This window comes from Ictidomys tridecemlineatus, chromosome 10, assembly GCF_052094955.1.
Source record: "Ictidomys tridecemlineatus isolate mIctTri1 chromosome 10, mIctTri1.hap1, whole genome shotgun sequence".
Classification (NCBI taxonomy): domain Eukaryota; kingdom Metazoa; phylum Chordata; class Mammalia; order Rodentia; family Sciuridae; genus Ictidomys; species Ictidomys tridecemlineatus.
The window spans coordinates 140,719,612-140,739,600 of NC_135486.1; the positions used below are offsets into that span (position 1 = coordinate 140,719,612).

General features: G+C 48.4%; 1 protein-coding gene across 31 annotated transcripts in view; it reads left to right on the top strand.

The window, feature by feature from the left end:
• Nucleotides 1-19,989, top strand: part of Rbfox1 (RNA binding fox-1 homolog 1) — a 2,023,047-nt gene that overhangs the window by 1,077,483 nt on the left and 925,575 nt on the right. The gene's annotated exons all lie outside the window — the stretch shown is intronic.

Sequence of the window (19,989 nt, forward strand, 5' to 3'; positions counted from 1 at the left end):
ATTTCCTAGGCTAGGGATTCTCAGCCAGGGGGTTGTACATCCTTGTCCCCAGCACATTTAGCAACATATTGGAGAAGTTTGGGTTGTCATGACTGGGTAGGGGTTGCTCCTGGCATCTACTGGGCGGGGCCAGGGATGCCAGCCCTAGGCCTTCCTCTAAAACAACAAGGAATTATATTCCCCATGATGCCAGTTGTGCTGAGGTTGAGTGATCCTGCTCTGGGTACCATGGGGGACAGTATGACTGATGGGTACATGTCTTGATTTTTTAAGAGACTAGACAAGGCATGAGGGTTTCGGTTACTGAAGTTTCAACATCTCTGGATGCCATGAAGAGGAACATGATGCAAAAACAGAAAGTCCATATTTCCTTACAATTTGACATTAGAATTGCTACAGCTGCTTCCTTGGAACATTTTCCTTACAAATGCAACGTGGGTCATTGTAATTTAAGTGCCGAGTTTTTCCTATTTACTCAACGTTATGTCCAGCAAGTGCTGGGAAATGAGATTCCTTTTTATGGTACTGATGTTCAGGAGGAGAGAAATGTAACATTGCTAAACGAATCATGCAACTCTCATTCTGAGAATGTTCCATATGATTCTTTTTTTCTTCACCCTCAGTCTTCAGACAGCATCGTTTTCTTCTTACCTTTAAAATTTTGGCATGTAGGTTGTTTTATTTGAACAGTGTTTTGTATTTGCAAGGCACTGTTGTGAATGGTTTAAAAATTCATTTCTTAAGCCAGCCTCAGGACGTTGGCATCGTGATTGTCTATTTCTCGGTGTGACAGAGGAGGCCCAAAGAAGTTGAATGATTTGTCCAAGGTCACTCGGCTTCTAAGTGGCAGAATAGAGATTCGGACTCCAGGGTCTGTGCTCCTCGCTACCTTGCCCTGCTCTTTAGTAATTTGAGTCTCTCCACCTGCAGAATCATAATTTTGTTTAGGCAACATCTTTTTAGTTTTGAAAACAAAAGACATTTTTAGTTTCATTTTCTTGGATGGTTGATTTTTAGAAAGGAACTTAACTACTTTTGAAAGCACGGGAATGATGAAACCCACCGCTTGGGTTTTCGCTCTGTAGAGATCCCTCTCTGTGCAATTCACCAAGGTCAGAGGGGTTGTGAGTTCTCTGCCACAGTGCTCCCACAACGGAAGTCACCAAGGGACAGCCCTGAGGCCCAGAGGGTCCAGTATTGGGGTGCACCATCTCTGTTTTACTCCCTTCTTTGTTGTGGTATTGGAAAAATAGAAATCCTGCAACTGCATCTACTGAGAGGTCTTCAAGAACCTGACCACTTTGGCTTCCTGGTACTCTTAAAATTCTCTCGAGAGCCCAGGGCATCCATGCCAGGTGGGTTAGGGTGCACGTGGGCACATGGATTCATTCCCAGCTCATTCTAACAAACTCCAGTTTGTTTATCTTCTTTCCTGTAGGCCCTGGGGAGGGCTGTGCCTGTCTCATTCCATGTTGAATTTTTAGCATGTAGCAAGTGCTATGAAAAGAAAAAACAATTTAAGTTGATTTTTTAAATAGAAGTGCCGATTAGACACATTTTATGCTGCTTTGGAGGAAGAAAGAACTCTCCAGTCTACAGTTGCACACGCATACGTGGAGTGTGCAGAAAACCAACCCGAGAGCAGGGAGCCTCAGCAAACTTGAGGTGAATAAGTGAATCAATGGATGGAGGCAGTTGGATTTTTAAAAATTTCTTATGAAGGGTAGGTATGGGTTTAGACTTGCAAAGCAAAGTCTTGCATGTTGATCACAAGCTGGTGGTGGGAACTGCAGATCTGACAGATGTCTCCGTGCAGCCTGCCCATCCAAACTTGTATATTACTTCAGTGTGGGTCTGTGGGTATCTTCCCACTGTTTATTGCCTTGTAAAACACTCCAAGATCCTTGATCACAAGTCACCATCATGCAGTGTCCTTTACCCAAGACAAGCCACAGATTAAAATATATATATATATAAATAAATAAATTATATATGGGAACGAGTCACTCTGGCCAGCTTGGGTCTGGATTGGAAGCAAGGCTCATGCCAGATTGTCCAGTCCAAGGCAGGGATGGACGCCACTGCTGTTTGTGCTGTGTATTTCAGGGCCAATGAACTCACATTTAAACGAAGTGAGCAGAGTGAGTCCCATTTCAGAACTGTCAAAAGAATGATGTTGGATCCATTATCGTCAAATGTCCTTTTTTAATACAGTTCATCGAGTTGGCTTTTGTGGAATACCTATTCTTTCTAAGCGTTGGTTCAGGAAATGGTTTACAATGAAACCAGAATTTGTTGCTGGATGGTGAAATGAATGGCAGTAAACACAAGATGACCCAGTTCGGTTCGGTAGATGTCTTCTTTGAGTCTGCAGTGCTGGAATCTGAATTATCACATGCGTGTGTGTGTGTGTGTGTGTGTGTGTGTACGAATGGGAAATTGGATTTAAAATAGCTCTTTTAATTTCATATCCAGTAGAGTAGGTTTCTAATATAGTTCCACATCTTCATATTATCAGTTTTCAGAAATAAAGATGACTAGCGATAAACCTTGCGAACCGTTACAAGTAGTGTACCCAACAAGAGGAAATGGATTTCTGTTGAGTCACTATTGCAAAAATTTCCCAGAGAGCTAAAAATATAGAGATGGCATCGATGTTATATGAGGTTCAGTCTGCAAATTCTCATGCTGATTAAAAAAAAAGAAATCAGTTATTGTTATAAATTCACAAGCTAATTGTTCACTATATAGAATTTTCCCTTCTTGTTCTTACTCTGAGTGTTGATTTTTTTGCACTGAGTTATTTGCCAAGCAAATTTAGAGATATGCATTGCTGGATTGAAGACTCCAGGGCTGGGGATGTAGGTGATCTTGGTGCATTTATTTGTCATGAGGAGAGTTGAAGCCTTGAATTTTTTCCAGGGCAACCAAGAGCTAGTGAGTAGAAGTGTTGATAATCAAATCTGAAACCTTATGACTTCATTCCTGTTTTGAACCCAGTGCCATAGAAACTGTGGTTCTAACTTTGGTGGAAAACTAATCTGTCTTGAATTGGGAGTTGTTTCACCTTAGGAAGACCATGACCCTGGTATTAGGACTGGCTGTCTTATGATCATGGCAGAATAGGCAAATGGGTGTTGCCTGGGTGGATGGGTGAACAGACATGGAAACTCACTAATGACACAGAAGGAAAATTGGCAAGGAACAGGAATATAATTTTCAGGAAAATAAACATAACCCACAACTATATGAAAATATATTCTTAGATCCATATATATGCATCAGTATTTACACGTATATGTGTGAGATGACTTCTGTATATAGGAAAGTCTTATATATCTCATTGGAAAATAACATTTAAAAAGGTGATTCATATGCACTCTTGGAGTATGGAGTGGCACCTTGTTTTGTAAGGGGCATGTTGAACATTTTTACTTAAAATAGCATCTCAACCTCTGGGATTTATGGGATTGTGTGAGTTTGCAAAGATGCAGATTGGCTTACGACAATACAGTGTACAGAACATAGTAAATACTTAAGGGATTAGAGGCTGAGAAGCAGTAACAGAATAAAGTAGATTTTCGTGGCTGGGCAACCGTGTCAAGAGGTGGTAAGTGAACAAGAGCCCCAACTTCAGAAAGTTGTGTTAGAAAAACATTAGAAAACAAGCACAGCATGCAAATGTTTTTATGTAAATGCAAAAAAAAATAATGCCTACGATGGTTATGGGATATAGAACAGTGGTCATCTTTGAGGTTCCCCGTATTGATTTGGAGAGGGGTAGGCACACACAGAGATTTTGCTTCCAAGATTGATACCGTCATTCCTTTCTATGTTCTTTAAATGTGGACTACTTTGATTAAAAAAAAAAATGCTTTGTTGGAAAATAACAGAGCTTCTGTTTGACACACACATCATCACCTCTTCACCCCAAGCTGGTTATTGATCGGCTTAGATACCAACAGGGATGGTCCATGTGACAGGTGCCCCCACTGCTCTGAAAATGTACTTAAGAGAGGCTTCAAAGAAAGTAAAGAGATGCAAACATGGCTCACCTCAAGACTCTGTTCCAGTTAAGGCTCGGGGTCAGGGTGCTCTCTAGAGCTAGGGGGTTGGGTGCTGGCAATTCCTAAAGAGGATGAACCCAGGTGTTAACGTGATGGCTTGGTCACAGAGGGACAGCAGATTCCTCCAGAGCCGCAGACACTTGTCATTCATCGCAGTTCTGCAAAATCATGATGCTTATCCTCCTAGCTGCCGGTCGTCAGGGACTGTAGGCTGCTAAAAGTTGTATAGTATTATTTTTTTATTCATCTCTGGGTCATTTCATCTTTCTGGGCAAGCCACAGGAATGGCTGTGTATGAAAATTGTATTTTGTGCCGAATTTCCCACTGCGAAAGCTGTTTACTATATATTTATGAAAACACTCAATAACAAAACCCTTTATATAGCCTTTCAATTTGCTGTAAGGGCAGATAAAATATTTTTATCTCAAACTGAACTTCATACCTTGGGAGATTCAGCTGGCCCGACTCAGAATAATAAAACACTTCAGAGAGAGGCAGGCACCGTTCAGGCGGCCTCGGGAACCTGCCTGCTCTGCTCCACGCGGCTTGGTGCCTTTCAACGTGCGGCTGAATATACAAAAGGCAGAAATGATCCCAATAACTTATGCAGCGTTGAATGGAAGAAATCATAACTTCGTCATTTACTAAATAGTTCTGTGATGCATCTAACAATATATTCAAGGTGCTTCTTAGTTTCTTCCTCGCTGCCAGGAAATACAGGCTGGAGGTTGGCTGTCATGTGAATGTACTGCAGGCTTTCATTCTGTATCTTGGTTTAGCTTTGGTGATGTGGTTACCTGAGAGTAGATGGAGATGATTGTAGAATGTGCGGAAGACTGTGAGATCTCGTGTGTACCTTCTTCCTCCCCTGACATCATATCCAGCCAGCTGCCACTGTTCACTCCAATGCTCTGGTCTTACTCCAAGTCCCCCATGTTTACCTCGAGTGTGTGCACCGTTCTCTTCAACTTCATCCCATGCACAGGTTCAAGTCTGTACTTCCACAGATAAGATGCTCAACGGTGCACCACAGGGACCCCCTTTTATAACCAAACTTAAGCCCATCTCTTTGCTGCTCAGTCCTGTCCCTAACCCCCATCAATCACTAACCTGCCCTCCATTTGGCATCTTTTCTGTTGTATATTGGGAACTGCTGAGTACCTGACCTTTCAGATGGGCTTATTCACTTGCCAAGGTTCCCTGGAGTCTGTCCCTTTTTATTGCTCAATAGTATTCCCTGGTATATACGTACTATCGTTCTGCCATGCCCCCCTTGCAGGACATCTGGGCTGGCTCTGGCAGCTCACAAGCAAAGCTGCTATGAACATCTATCTGCCTATCTTCATGACCATGATCTTCAGATCTCTGGGATAAACACTGAGGAGTGGGCTTTGGCAATTGTTGATCCATGCACATTTTAGAAAATAAGAACATGTCATACCCATTGGAAGTGAAAGCCAGTTGCACACAAACCACTAAGAGGAAAATCATTCCTACCCATACTTACCCATTCTTATCTCTACATAAACCTGGTACTAATGATAGAGAATAGACGGCATTTACCAACACCCAACATACTCCAGTCCATCTTCTCAGCATGTTGTGTGCACTAACTCAGCTGTCCCCACCCCAGCCTTACAGGCTACATGCTACTGCTGTCCCCGCTTAGGGACGAAGGATGAGCCACCTGGTGCTTACCTTACCATGGGTGGCTCTGTCTTAGCCACTCGAAGACTCCTCCTCCTGCTCCTCTGGTGGTCATGAAGGCCTGGTTAGGCTCCAGTGGTGACATGCATTGTGGTGGGATTCCCTTCCGTCAACATAGCCATATAAAAGGCATAATAAATGGAACTGGGTGTGTAGCACGATCAGCCAGCTGACCACGTTGTCCCCAAGCACGTGATTCTGCCTTCGACTTTGCTTCTGTGGCCATCTCGGGCAGATCGGCTTTGCTTCTTGTATCTGGGTCTCGGAGACGCAGGCTTCACAGCGCTCTCTTGGTTGAGCGTTGTGACTTGGCACCTCTCCACCGCGGTGTGTTCTGGCTTCATGCATGGCCCACGTCTCTTCCCCCCCAGCCAAGCTCCTCCCCTGGCCCTGGCTTCCCTGAAGACCTGGAGCCGATGGTTGACCACTTCCACTCAGCAGCCCAGGCGGAAGCCGCCTGTTTCTCCGAACCTCTGCGGCGGCTTTCACATTGATCACGGAGGTTTTCGTCCCTCCAAAGGCATTTCATATTTCCACCGGGCTTATAAAGTATTTAATATTTTCATATGCTTCAGTGTAAAGCCATCTGTTGCAGTGACAGGACAAAATGTTGAAGACGAGAACACGCGTATGTTTATGGGAAGATTCCATGAAATGTTAAGGAGGAAGGCTCGTGCTCCTCCGGGCATCTTGGAGAGACTGGCCGGGGAGGCTGGACCGCAGGCTCGCGGTATTGGCATGTAGGAACTGGGATTTACACGCAGCACACACGCTTTTGTTTCTGGCCTGTGAAGTTAAGACTAGCTGGTCACCTGAGTGCTGGCCGAGTGGCTGTCTCTTTGGCAGGAGAGAGTGGTGCTACCTAATCTTTGGAACTTGGTTTCATCCGTCCTCCTTCACCTGCTTGGGTGGACTGTTCATCGTTCATTGGAACAAGTGGACTGGGAAGTTGTTTGGTGCCAGGCATAGCTGTTGCTGGAGTGGCTAGTTTGTGTTTGGAGCAGTAAAAGTGGTTGCGCCGTGCCCGCCTTTTAACAGCCACGTCGCAGCCTCCAGGTGGAGAGGCAGTGGGAAGGGAAGTGGTTTTGGCTGCTGTTGAACTCACTGGCTTGGCCTGGTCAACGGAAGCTGTACTTGTGCTACTGGGCTCCTGAGCTGGGCCCAGAAAATCAAAGCAAGTTCCTCCATGCTCGGGTACCAGGGCTCTTAGGGAAAATCGGAACAGCTGAAATACGCTGGGTAGCGTATCTGTGGAGCACTGATTCACAGATGTCTTGTGTGCCCAGGGGGTCACCATCTTCACTTTACAGTTGAGGGTGCAGTCTTGCAGGTGGTAATTTCCCCAACATCACACAGCTAAATATCCAAGGCACCGGATTTGACAAGGGGCAGACAAACAGCCTGCTGGCCCTCGGTGTCCCAGAACTGAGAAAGCAAAGGAGAGCTTGTTGAATTCCTCCCAGCCTCGGTCGTCTGGTGACACCAGCCGGGACACGTGGAGCAAGGATCAGGAAGAGCTTGGGGTTCTCTGCAGACTTTCTTTCTAAGGTCTTTAGTCCTTGCCTACTTTACCACTGAGAAGGAAGTGAACAGAGGCTTGCTGAACGCCAGAGGGAGGCTGATAGCAAGACGTTGATGAGAAGATTAGCGGAATATCTCCTTCAATGGAGCCAGTGTACTTGCTGACGGGCAACCCCAGAGCCCTTCTTCCTACCCGTGTTGGGAAGAATCTCTACCAACCAGTATGATCCATTGCCCAAGATCAATCTCTTGGTTGCCGCCATATATGAATTGATGCCAATACATGAATTGATGTACAGAGAATGAGTGTTACCCAGGTCAAAGACAGCAGCGTTAACTTGTTGTTCTGAGGTTGGGGAAACTAATGAGATTCCTAAGCAGGCCTACCTTGTCGAGAAGGAGCAAGACATTGGATCAAGTTAATAGAGTAAAAGTCATCAGGATTTCTGAGCAAAAACCACCTTACCTTGAAAATGCTGTTTGCTTATGGATCCAGCTCGGAAGGATGAGCCAGCCACCTGTAATCAGACCCTTTTGGACCCACAGGTTCTGCCTGCAGGTGTTCATCTCCACAATTAGATTGTGATGATAGGCTGCAGACCTCACCAAGACAGAGAGAACAGGTGAACAATGTGAAATGAGTTGCCGGCACAGCACCTGCCCCCATTAGGTCCTCCACCAGGGCTCGTGAGAATCTGGGACCATACCCGTTGTGCCAGAATGTGTACAACGTATCCAGTCCTGGTGAGACTAAGTAATAATTATGTGTAAATAATTGAGTGGTAAGTTCAGAGTCCCCATTGAGGGAAGACTTGGTCCTGCCCCCTAGTTCCCTCTCCCCAAGCCAAGATCCGTGGGTAATCCTGTCCTCACTTGCGGTCAGATCAACATGCACAGGAAGAGCAGTGTCGGTCGCCGCTGGTATCTGATCCCCCGTTGGAAACATTGACACAGCCCGATGTAGGGTGTGCGGCGAGGATGGACGCCCACCCCCTCCACCCCCACTGGCGAGAAAGCAACTTATGGCTAATGCCACAGTGAAAATAAATTATTACCATTCCTTGACTGTGTGACAGGTTAGTAATTAACTTATGTCACCAGTTGGCCTCCCACCACTGTGTTTATTCAGCTCCATGGAAGCACTTTTCAGGGAAAAAGGAAGGATCGGCCAGGCTGGGTGCTCCGGGAAGCATCCTCTCCTATTGACGAGGAAATAAGTTGGTTCTTAAGACGTGATTTTCCATTCTTCAAAATGATATGGTGAGGCGAGCAACTTGCAAGCTACCCTGGAATTAGAAAGCCATAAAGAAATTGCCTTTTATGTGCTAATTGAGCCATTGTGCCCCTTTTCTTTGGGGTACATTTTACTGCATAGGCACAGCAAAGAACCATGTGTTAAAAAAAAAAAAAGGGTCTGGAGAATTTTAATTAAAGGAAAAAAAAACTGTGGTATGGTTTTTTTCCCTCCATTGTAGGTTAAGTGCCCATCAGATGGCCCAGGGACAATGGTATTAGATTTGAAATAAGCATAAGTAAAGCTTTTCATTTTGATTGGATTGGGTGTATTTTTCATCAGCATCTCCCGTGCGAGCCCTGATTCCAAGACAGCCTTGTAATCTTCTGCAGAAGGAATGATTCAGCTTAAAAATCAATAGGGCATGAGGTGTTTCAAGTTCTCATTATTGTAATGTGTCAACATCGCTTCAGTGACCCAGAGTCCTCTGTTGGCTGGTTTTTCCCCTGATTTATTGTGCAATCTCGTAGGGCAAACTATAATTTCACTTGGAATCAGAGAGTCTCCAGTTAGGGTTTGTGTCCCGGTCTCCAGTCATTAGGGCCTTCGCGGGGAATCGATACCTCCCCTGGTTGCTAACTGCTGAATGAAGATGTCACCCACTCAGATGACAAAGGAGAGGGCCACAGAGATTGCGGCCAGAGCGAGTACCCCCCGACGGTTCTGTTTTGAGAAGGGCTTTCTGGGATGTTCACCTGGTGCTGCTTGGAGGAGAGCAGCATTTCTCAGGACCTGCCTTCTAGAAAACCCTCGGCCCCGAATGAGCGCACGACTTCCCTCCTCCTCCTGCAAACCATTGGCGGATGATGTAATCTCCCCTGGCTGGAAACAGGGCGAGGCAGCCGATCTTGAAAGTCTGTGTTCTGGCACATTTTCTGGAACCTGTTGAGTCATGCCGGCCCTCCTTGAACACCTAATCACACACCGAAGTGCTGAGGACAGGCTCTGGCTTCCTTCTCCTAGCTGGCAGAATACCTGGGAACTTGATGAAACCCCCGTAAGAGGCACACCATCTGCTTGTGACACCACATGCATGCATCCACAGGTGCACGTTCTATTCTGCTGCACAGACACGGATGCACAGATGCACGCGCACGCGCACACACACACGCACGCAGGGACTTGGAAGTGCATTCAGTGAACCTTAAATGACATGATTACGTCACCAGCAGTGCAGTCTCCCGATCTCCTCTGCAGTACCCAGTGCTTGGCCATGGGTGAGAAAGTCTGCATGGGTCAGTCTTCTCAGAAATCTGCTTAAGGTCTGGGTATATCTCAGTTGGTAGAGTGCTTGCCTCACATGCACAGGCCCTGGGTTCCATCCTCAACACCACACACACACACACATTCTGCTTAAGGACCTACCATTGTATGTCCCTCATCCAGCTGAAAAACCAACCAACCAATCAACCAAGCTAAGAGGCAATTGGAGATCAGGGAGTCTAAGCTTCGAGGCTGTTGGAGCCGGGAGAGGAGGTGCAGAACCGACCAGATCCTGGAAGACTTGGGTCCCACATCAGTCATTACTGTGCACCTGTTCCTAAAGACGGGAGAACAAAATTGGTGTGTGTAGAAGACGAGTCGCTGGGATTTAAGGTCGACCTTGCCCCTTAAAGATGTTCCCTTCCGCTCAGGTCTTGGGGCACTTTTTATCCATCCACAGGGCTTCTCTGTACCTTAAGTTTGGCCTCCGTGCTCCTGGCCCAGCCACGTCCCTTCTTTCCTCCCTGCCCGCCCAGGCCAGTTTCTTCCTGCTGGAGGTGCTCCAGTGGGGTGGGTGCCGTCTGACCTGCAGGACTCTGAGGGCCCAGTGGTCACCCTGGTGGTCTTGGGCCTGACCGGCCCTACCCCTGTCTGGCAGTGACAGCGCTCTCTGTGCAATTCTCTGTCTTTCTAGTTAAGGGACGTTTCAGGTAAGAGCCCCTTTTATTCCAGTCTCTGATCTAAGACACCCATTTGTTTCGTAATTACTTACGGGTGCGGTGCCGGGTGCCAGGTACCTCTTTTCCACGTCCTTCTCCCTTGAGGGCCTTTGTTAACAAGGGGAGTAGTTCTGATCTTCACCCCCTCTGAGGACTTGTCTTGGGCGGTGGATTTGCTCCTTCATGGATTCAGTGAAGACTGGCAGAGCACTCGCAGGTGCCTCAGGATGGAGGTGAGCAGGGCAGAGGGGATTCCTGCTCCTGCCGAATCTGCGTTCCACCCAGGGAAGCGAGCCCTTGACTTGAGTTCCTGCTCAGCGACCTGTGGGAGTGCCGCTTCCTAGAATGGGCTGGCTCTTTCCTTCCTGGAGGGGAACGTTGCTTACCTGGTGCTGGCCAGCTGCTTCTGTTGTCCTCAGACTTTGGCCTTAGGTAGGAGCAAGACGTAGGCTGTCGCGCCGGTCTGTCTGGGTCTCACTCGTGGGAAGCGATTCAGAGCCGTCGGCAACAGCGTAAGGGGTCCCTTTGAAACTGAAATGCTCTGATTATTTTTTTTTCCTTCCCCATTCCCTGGTCTCCAGCCCAGCTTGCTCATGCTGAGGATGGAACCCGAGGAGACACTGCCCCAGAGCCCAGGCTGCACCAGCACCTGGGTCACATGCCCGTCGGGCACAGCAGGCTGGGTCTGCTCACGTGGATTCCTGGCTCTTGCTCCATAATCTGTGGAGGCAGGTTAGGTGCCCTCCCACTTTTCACCCAACTGCAGTGAAATTCATCATTTCTTTTTGTATTGATTTCTCATTTCTGATGAGGGCAGGAGACTGAATCCAGCCCACCAGGACCGCAGCGGGGCCTCGGGCCTGCAGTGCTGCTAACAGTAGTTGTGTTCTTGGCAGACGCTGCTGTCAGAGCTCCCGAAGGGGCTCTGAACTCCCCTGAGCCTGCCTCCCACAGTGCCTGCAGGCTTGGCTCTCGGCCTGTGCCTAGGAAGGTGTCAGAGGGGACAGTGGACTCCTGGGAGCTCCCATCTCGACTCCACCACTCAGGGCTTTGAGCAAGTTGTTTCATCCTCTGAAGTCTGTGAGCTCGACGGTGGCCAGGGCGGACTGGAGTCCATCTCAGGAGCTGACTGAAGGACTCCACGAGGCCAGCGAGCTAACGGTGGAAGCACTTGGCCATCTGAGCTGACAGCAGAGCGGTCAGGCAGCAGAGAGAGGCTGTGTCATGTGGACGCCGGCAAGCGGTGTTTGGGAACTCGTCCACTTGTGACTCTCTCCTCTTCCGATCTTGTCATTACCCACTCTTGTGCAGGGCTCACCTCCTCTAGAGTAACAGGTTCCCCCGGTGGGTCCTCTGACCCAGCTTCCTTTGTGGATATCAATGAATAACTCTCTTTCTTGGGCTTTTACTGTGCCCTGGCTGGTGCTGGACTGGGTCCAGATCCTAGCTGGGGTCCTGTCTTCTAGCAATCCTGTGTTATGCCTCGAATACAGTGATATTATGCAGCTGCTTCAAGTATGAGGTAGGCCTGAATATGCCATTATGGACGGATAGACGTATGGGCTCAGATGAAATCTTAATGTAGATGTAGGTAAGTGAGGGAAAGAGGGAAGAGAGAAAAAAGTGCATGTACTATAATACTGGTGTATGAAGACTCGTGCACATAGATGCACTGATACATTCTGAAGAGACATACAAAGAACTACTAACAGTTATTGGGGAAAGTAGATTCCATGAAATGAGGACCCATTTTTGATATGTCGTATTTCATTCCCTGATTTCTTGGCCCTGTGTATTTGTCACTTTTTCCAATAAAATGAATACTAAAATGAAGAAATGAATTTTCATCCTCACCTCTCAAATCTCTGTAGTTATCTTAGTCTTCTTTCATCTCTTCTCCACTTGACTAGACTAACATGACCCAGAACACTGAGGAAGCCCAGTGTTTCATTTGGCTTTTGTCTTTGTAACAGTAAGCTTTTGCTGCATAACAAACAGTGCCAACATTTTCTGACTTCAAGATCATTTATCAACTCACATTTTTCTGGTCTGCGGTGTGGGCTTGGGTGTGCAATTCCTTTGCTGGTTACCCTGCATTTACTCATGCCTTTGGAGCTGGATTATTTCAAATGGCTTTACTGAGGTGGCTATGACTTGCTGGGTTCCTTGGCTTTTCTCTGTGTGGCATCTTGGGCAGGTTGGTTCAGGCTGGGTCAGCAGGCGGGCTCCACTCTCAGCGATCCAGGTGCAGTGACGGGATGATCCTGAACACACAAGCCCTGTGTCGACGTCATTGGCCTTACGTTTGCTGATGTCTCTTTGGCCGTAGTCGGCCACCCAGCCAATCCCAGAGGCAAAGGCAGAGTGACAGGTATAAAGGAAGATGCTGCAGACTCCCCTTGGAAAGGCACGTGCAGACAGGGATGCAAGGAACCCACAGCCGTTGCTTGTGACCTGCCCAGGCCCTCTTTGAGCTGACCATGCAGTGAAGGTGGTGAAAGCTGCAAGCGGCCTTCCCTTAGCTGTGTGTAGGCTCTGCCTCCTCTCTGCTTATCCCTAAGCATCCTCCTCGACTCGCAGTGTCTGACCCCTGGCAAAATGATTTTGCTCTTTTTTCACCCTTCAGTGGAATGGAAGGAGGAGAGAGCCCAGAGGTAAGGTGGTTATATGCCTCTAGTGACATGGTGCATCCCCAAGATAAGGCCCCGCACATCTCCAGGGAGCCCCGGGAGCCTCCGCTGGAACCGGCACCCGCGGTGCTCTGACAAGTGTGTCCGATTCTGAGCCTCCTCGCAGCCCCCCTGTTGGGGACCTGTTTGCTTTGGATCAAGGGCACCGGTGCATCCAGCCTCAGCTTTACATTCCCCTGCCCTTAAACATCAGCCAGTTTATTTCAGAGATCATTTGGAATCTAATGCGTTTGCTTTTCTGATTCTGCAGGTACCGGCTCATGCTTCCCTTGGCATGTGGACGCAGGTGACGGGGGCAGGGAGGGAGGGACAGGCTCCGTGGTTCCTTTTTAATGAGAAACCAAATGGCACTCAATTAAAAGTACAAAAGGCTTGGAGGGCAGGCAGATAAAAACCACTTTTCAACTATTCTGGGTCTCACTTGACACCTCAGCTGGGTGGATGGACAGACGCACGTGGGCAGGCGGAGCACGGGCTCTCCTGTGGCCCTGTCGGTTTCCTGGAAACCCCATGGACACGCATTTAGCTGCATGCTTGCGAAGTTCATTCTACAAAAGCAGAATCAAGTGTGTCAAATTGGCACTTCTATTTAAAAACAAAGTCTGTGCAGGTTGTTTTTTCTCTTCCCCAGACCTGGGAGCTGTGCCCTAGTTTTGAGGTTTCTTGCTCAGTGGATGGATTCAAAGTTTTCCTTGAAGTCATCGATTGTCAATCACTTTTATAGAGTCGTCACTTTCAGTATGTCATAATCAGGAGCAGAAATGCAGAGCTTGTAGGCGCTCATTCTCACTCCGACGTTCATAACTCGGTCAAGGTTTATTTATAAAAGGAGCCTAAAAACACATATATAGATGATTAGTACAAATGGCTTTGGGGAAGGAACCTTTATTCAACAAATAGAAAAAAAATAGGATTTGGAATCAAAATGCCCTTCTTGCAATAGGAGGAACGTGAACTTCAAAAATCCCAGATAGAGGAGGACAGAAGAACATATCAGGTATTCCCTAATGTGGTGCTTAGACGCATGCTTCTCCTCCATGTTCCAAGCCAAGCAGAGACTGGAGGATGGGAGTGCATTTGGAGGGGAGGGGAGATGGGGCCAAATCAGCAAGGTGCTCCTTCCATCTCAGTGGACAGAGAAAACAGATTTGCTTGGCAAGGACGGTACTGTATGTTAGAGCCTGAAAGCCCCGCAAGAGTTTCATGCAGGGGAAGTCACATTGCTTCTGGGAGGAGATGGCCCTCGTAACACTCTCCTTCATTTATTTCACGTGCACTGAGGTCCTACTAAGGATTGGCGCCATTGTGTTGGCGCCATTGTTGGTTGATGAGCAAGAATGACAGAGCACCTATCAATGGGATCACACAGCTCAGTGCTGGGGAGGAGGCGAGATGAAATGAAACTGAAGCTCAGTCCCAGCAGCCAACCTGGACAGCTGTCCGTCCCTCAGTGTTCATGCAGCTGGACCCGGGACCTTGTGGACACTGGAATCTGTGGGTCCTCTTATCGACAGTGTCCTGTGTGCCTATCATCTAACGGCGTCCTCCCAGCTCTAAACCGTCTCAGGATTAAGTCTGACTCACAGGATGGGAATGCTCCGTAAGGGGTTGTTAAACGGCACTGTGCGGGGAGAACGACAAGGAGAAAGTCATCTGGCCCTGTCCAGTGCACGCAGCATTTCCCCAAAGTGTAGTCAGTGGTTGGTTGGATCCGTGGATGCAGAACTTGAAGATCCAGCTGTGACCACTACCTAGATGACCTAGTGTGCCCAGGACAGGAGAGCAGCAGTAACAGGCTCCTGGCACCAGGAAGAAGAGCCTGCCTCATCTGGAACAGGTCAGGGGGGCCCTGCTGAGAGGACCAGGATGAGCAGAGGCACAGCGTGTTCCTGAGGGCGGAGTGGGGGTGGCAGGCAGGGCGGAGCAGCCCCTGCAGGTGCCCGGGGCAGGGAGGGGAGGCAGCTCCTCTGGGAGGAAGGGGCGCCAGCGGGGGCTGGATGGCGGGAGCAGGGGTGGGAGAGCAGCCCCAGAGGGTCTGGGAGGAAGAGCCGGGTCTTCAGATCTTGGGGACAGAGACTCGTGACCTCTGTGGACCTCGGCATAGTCTCGCCTCCCCTTTTGCATTTGTCAGTCTAAATGACAGTAAATGACAACGAGGACCAAGAGAATGACAACAGGTGATCTTTATTGCGGGTGACTAGATGCCCGCTCGCTCAGGGTCTCACCCGTGTCGTGCCCGAGTTCTTCCTCTCCTTCAGTCACCTGTCCATCTGGAACCCGCCACTCGGGCCCGACCCTCCAGGGACACCGCGGGTCTCCACTTCCCAGTGTGCCCACCGCCACACCCTAGTCCAAGTTGGGATTCCCTCCTGCTGCTGGCCCAGCGACATCCTCCCTGGACCCCCCAGGCTCCACCTTGGCCTGTCACCCCCCGTAGCCCAGAGACGTGCCATCTTGGCAGCACCATTCACAAGCGCACAGGGATGGAAGCCGCTCAGACCCGACAGACGAGCAAAGTGCGGCCTCTCCATGCAGCAGAGGATCACCCAGCCTTAAACAAGAAGGAAATTGTGACGTCTTCTACCATGTGGATGACCCTTGGGGACCAGACTCGGAAATGGAAGTGGCAAAAAGACAAATACTGTACGAATCGATGAATAGACTGTATCTCGAGTCACTAGAATAGTGGTGACCTGTGGCTTAGGGGAGGGTCAGTGGGCACCTGTGTTTTCATGGGCACAGAGTTTTAGGTTTGCAAGGTGAGAGAGTCCTGGAGATGGTCTGCACAAGGATGCAAAATTACTCAGCAATACCAAAGTACGCTTCAAAATGGTGAGTCCAGTCTACACATGAGATAATGCAGTAATTAATAAAAATAGGAATAATAGGAGGGAGGTAGTAGAGCAGGTGGATGGGGGAGGTAGGAGGGGAGGGTCAGGGAAGGTGCTGGGAAGGAAGACTGAGCAAATTATGTGCAGGTACAAATATGGCATAATGAATCCCACTATTATGTATAATTATACCACACCAATAAACACTTTTAAAAATACAAAAATTGTTAAGATAGCGAATTGTATGTTATGTGTTTTATCACAAAAATATTTTCAAAAAATGAAAGCGAATCAATTCAGTTAATTTCCTACTTAAAACCATCCAACCATAACGGTGTCCCATTAGGCTTAGAGAAGAGATGACTTGTCCTTCAGGTCTCATAACATCTGGTCTTTGCCAGCCCCAAGACCTCATTTCCTGGTGCCTGCCTTCTTCTGCCCTCTTCCTTGGGCCTTCTCTTTCTTTCTCATGTTAAGTCTGCCAAGGTCATAGTCCTTGGTACTTGCAGAACCTTTGTTCCAGAATACTCTACCCCCAGATTTCTAGTAAGAATTATTTGCAGGATTTCAGATTAAATTCAGAGAACCCATGTGTGATTTATAATAAGAAATGTAATATTGAAGATGCCCATTATTATCATTATTAACAATATTTTTCTGTTTGCTTTGGGTCTGAGGCCTGGTTCCTCAGCACCAAATGAAGTTTCCACTTCATACGACTTTTTTAATGGGACACTTCAGATCACCCTGCAGTGCTGGGGTTGGGGCTCAGAGGTAGAGCGTTTGCCTAGCATGTGTGAGGCACTGGGTTTGATCCTCAGCACCACATAAGAATAAATAAAAGCTACTGTGTGCACCTGCAACTAAAAAATAAACGTTTAAAAAGAAATCACCCTGCAAAGAGGAACCATCTATTTTTTTTTTTTTTTTAAGGAGCTTTAAAAATCGACTGCTGATCTTGGTACTGACTTAATTTAAAAGATTCCCCTACATTTTAAATTTCCCACAAGCTTTATCTTACAATCAAATGACATTATTCTGTGAAGGCTTCGGGGGCCTGGCGGGGAGATTTAAAACTCGGGAAACCCAGCTTTGAGGAAATACAAGCTGAACTGTGCCTCTGATCATGAAGAAGGAGCTTGGTGAAAGCCAGGTACGTACTCAAAGTGACATTGGCCAGCCTCAGATACTCGGCTACGGATGACTGAGGACGTCAGGGTTCGCTCCTGTGACGGAGGGACACGCGGTCCTGGCTGTAGCACTCCTGTGGGTGCTGAGCTACTGAAAGCTCCTGACCCTAACTTCCTGTCTCCTGAGCTCTGTGACAAGAGTCCTTAGAGAGCATGGAAACATGTATGCTCTTTCTCATTATAAGGACTTTTTATTGGTCTCTTTGTCCCTGCTGGCTGGCACTGAACAACCACAGCAGAACCATTACTACGTTTGGCCAGCGTCTCTGAAGTCCTCTTTTTGGTAACCTGAAGTCAGAATACTTTGGAGATTTGAACTGCACTTGTTCATGGACGGTCACATGCAGTGCCCCAGGAGCCAACTCCCTGCTGCCCCCATAGGTCAGCTTCTTGACAGCACAGAGTCCCTGAGCCGGTAAAGCTCCCTTGGAAGAAACCAGAGCTTCCAGTCCCAGAGAAGACCAGGGGAGGGCCAGAAGGCCCAGAGGGCAGTGCATGGCTGTCATTCATTGGTTCCCAGTTCCGTAAGAAATTGGGGTCTCCCGCATTCCAGGGGTGGACACGCTGGAATGAAGGAAGCTGGCCTCTTCGTCCGGAGACCCCGCCCCAATTGAATCTTATTGGTCTCATTCCTTCCTGCAAACAAGTTGGATACTCTACTGGGCAAAAAAGTCCAAAGGTTGGAGAAATTCCAAATCTGGGCACACAGAAATCTCTGCCTCACTGTCCCAGACTATTAAGAAAAAATGACAATAATTCATGGCCAGCACCCGGCAGCGTTTCGGAAGATCTCTGCTGTTTGTGGAATGGCGCTGCACCCTTGAAAATCTGTGTGTGCGGGAGAAGAAAGGAAAACCACCCCCCAAGGCACGTTTTCCTCCGTGCTCACGGTGGCCGGCTGACGGTAGTTTCAGGCATACAAGGCGGGAAGTGGACCTGAGCTCTGGCCCAGGCCTCTCTCCTCTCCCACTGTGACACCAAGTGCTGTGACCGGCTGTGAGTGAGATTGAGGGGTGGGTGTTTGAAAGTACCATTTAGGTTAAGGGCTGAGAGCCTTGAAGCACGGTGGGTCAGAATGGCTCTTCTGTCTGAGAGCAGATGGTGGAGAGGCCCAGCCTCCTCCTGATGATGTTAGAAATGATGTGGAACAGCCCGTGGATCCGCAGAGAGAGACCCAGGAAGGAGGGCAGAGCATGTCACCCACATGGCAGGGCCCCAGAGGGATCACGGGGAGCAGAGAGAAGTAGGCCCACATCCCTGGCCCAGTTTGGCCTCACATTGGCTTAGTTCTCAGAACTCACCTGGTGCTTTTCTTACTGTCTGTCATGTGACTCAGATGTATCCATCTTGGAAGACGGAGGACCCCGTTTTGGAAAGATGAACCCTGGGGATTTCCCTGCTGTCTTTCTGGGTTCATTTTAGAATGTGCGCTTCTGGAATCAAAATTGATTTTCATGTCTGCAGAGGGAAGGAGCCCATGGAAACTACCGACTGGCATTGCTAAGAATAATCATTGTCGAGTGGAGTCCACAGTGAATAGTTCTCTGAGATAATTGCCCAGGTTAGGATGAGCGCCATAGAGGGGACTTTAATATTGACAAAGTCCCTGGTGAAGAAAGAAGTGGTCAGCTTCGCGGAAGGTGCCGCTCCTGGTGATTCGCAGATGGAAGGCCGCGGTGAGAAGCGCGGTAGCACTGTGTGTCACTTGCAGGATTTTGGGCAAGCCCCCGTCCACAAGAGAGGACGCACATTCCACCAGTGGATTTCTTCTTCACACAAGTATGGAGACTTGAAATCAGAGCTTTGTTCTTAAAATATTCTATAGGGACCCAGAGAGTCTACCAGAGAGTTTTGGGGAGAAGTCTGTTTTGTGAAATGTGTAAGGTGATGTCCCCTGTTTCATAAGTCTTCCCAAGACTTTCCTCCACTAGGGTAAGAAAACAGGCCTGCTCACGGATCCGTGAATCATACATCATCGTCTTTTAAAGAAACTCACCAGCAGGTGCCTGAACCTTGGGCAGGGCAGGAAGATCTTGCCTTTAGGTCTTGGGCATGGTTTTCTTCAGGGATGGGTCACTGAGTTGAGAGTGAGCCCTGGGAATTCCAGCGTCACCTGTAGAAGCCCGTCGGGGGACTCTTGGACCCAGACTTGACATTGCTGTGGGTCACACACAGGCTCTGTAGCCGACGAGCACTCACAAGTGACCTTTGAAGTCAGATTTGCCAGTTTCTCAAGTTCTCCTAAGGAAAGGGGGGTATTTGTGAGGCCTTTCATCTCTTGTCCAGTACCAGGAACTGCAGGGTCCCTCCTCTGTGGTCTGCTCATCTGACCCTCCTTGGAGGAATCTGGCTGTGGAGACGTTGGCTTCTGAGCGGCCTTGTGTCTCCTCGGTACTTTTGCCATTGACACATCAGCTTCTGGATTTGGTTTTGGTGTAGAGGGGAGGAGCAGAGAGATGCATTAGGAGTTCCTGGTCCTCCTCCGTTCTGAGAAGATGGCGTGGCACTCCCGTCAGTCTAGCACTGGAGTCTGAGCCACTGCTGTCGGCCGGGCCTCACATCCTGGCCCCACCCTCCCATCCTAAGCCGTGACGTCTTTCTAGGGCTTTCTAAGCCCTAGTCACCTCACCCGCAAAATAATGAGAGCATAGCGCCTTGGGTTTTAGGTGACATTAACCGAGTTAGTGCAAATTGGGCTCTTAGAGTGGTTGCCATGTAGCAAATGGCCGGCCAGCAAGGCACGTCCAGGACTGGGCTGCTGGCAGC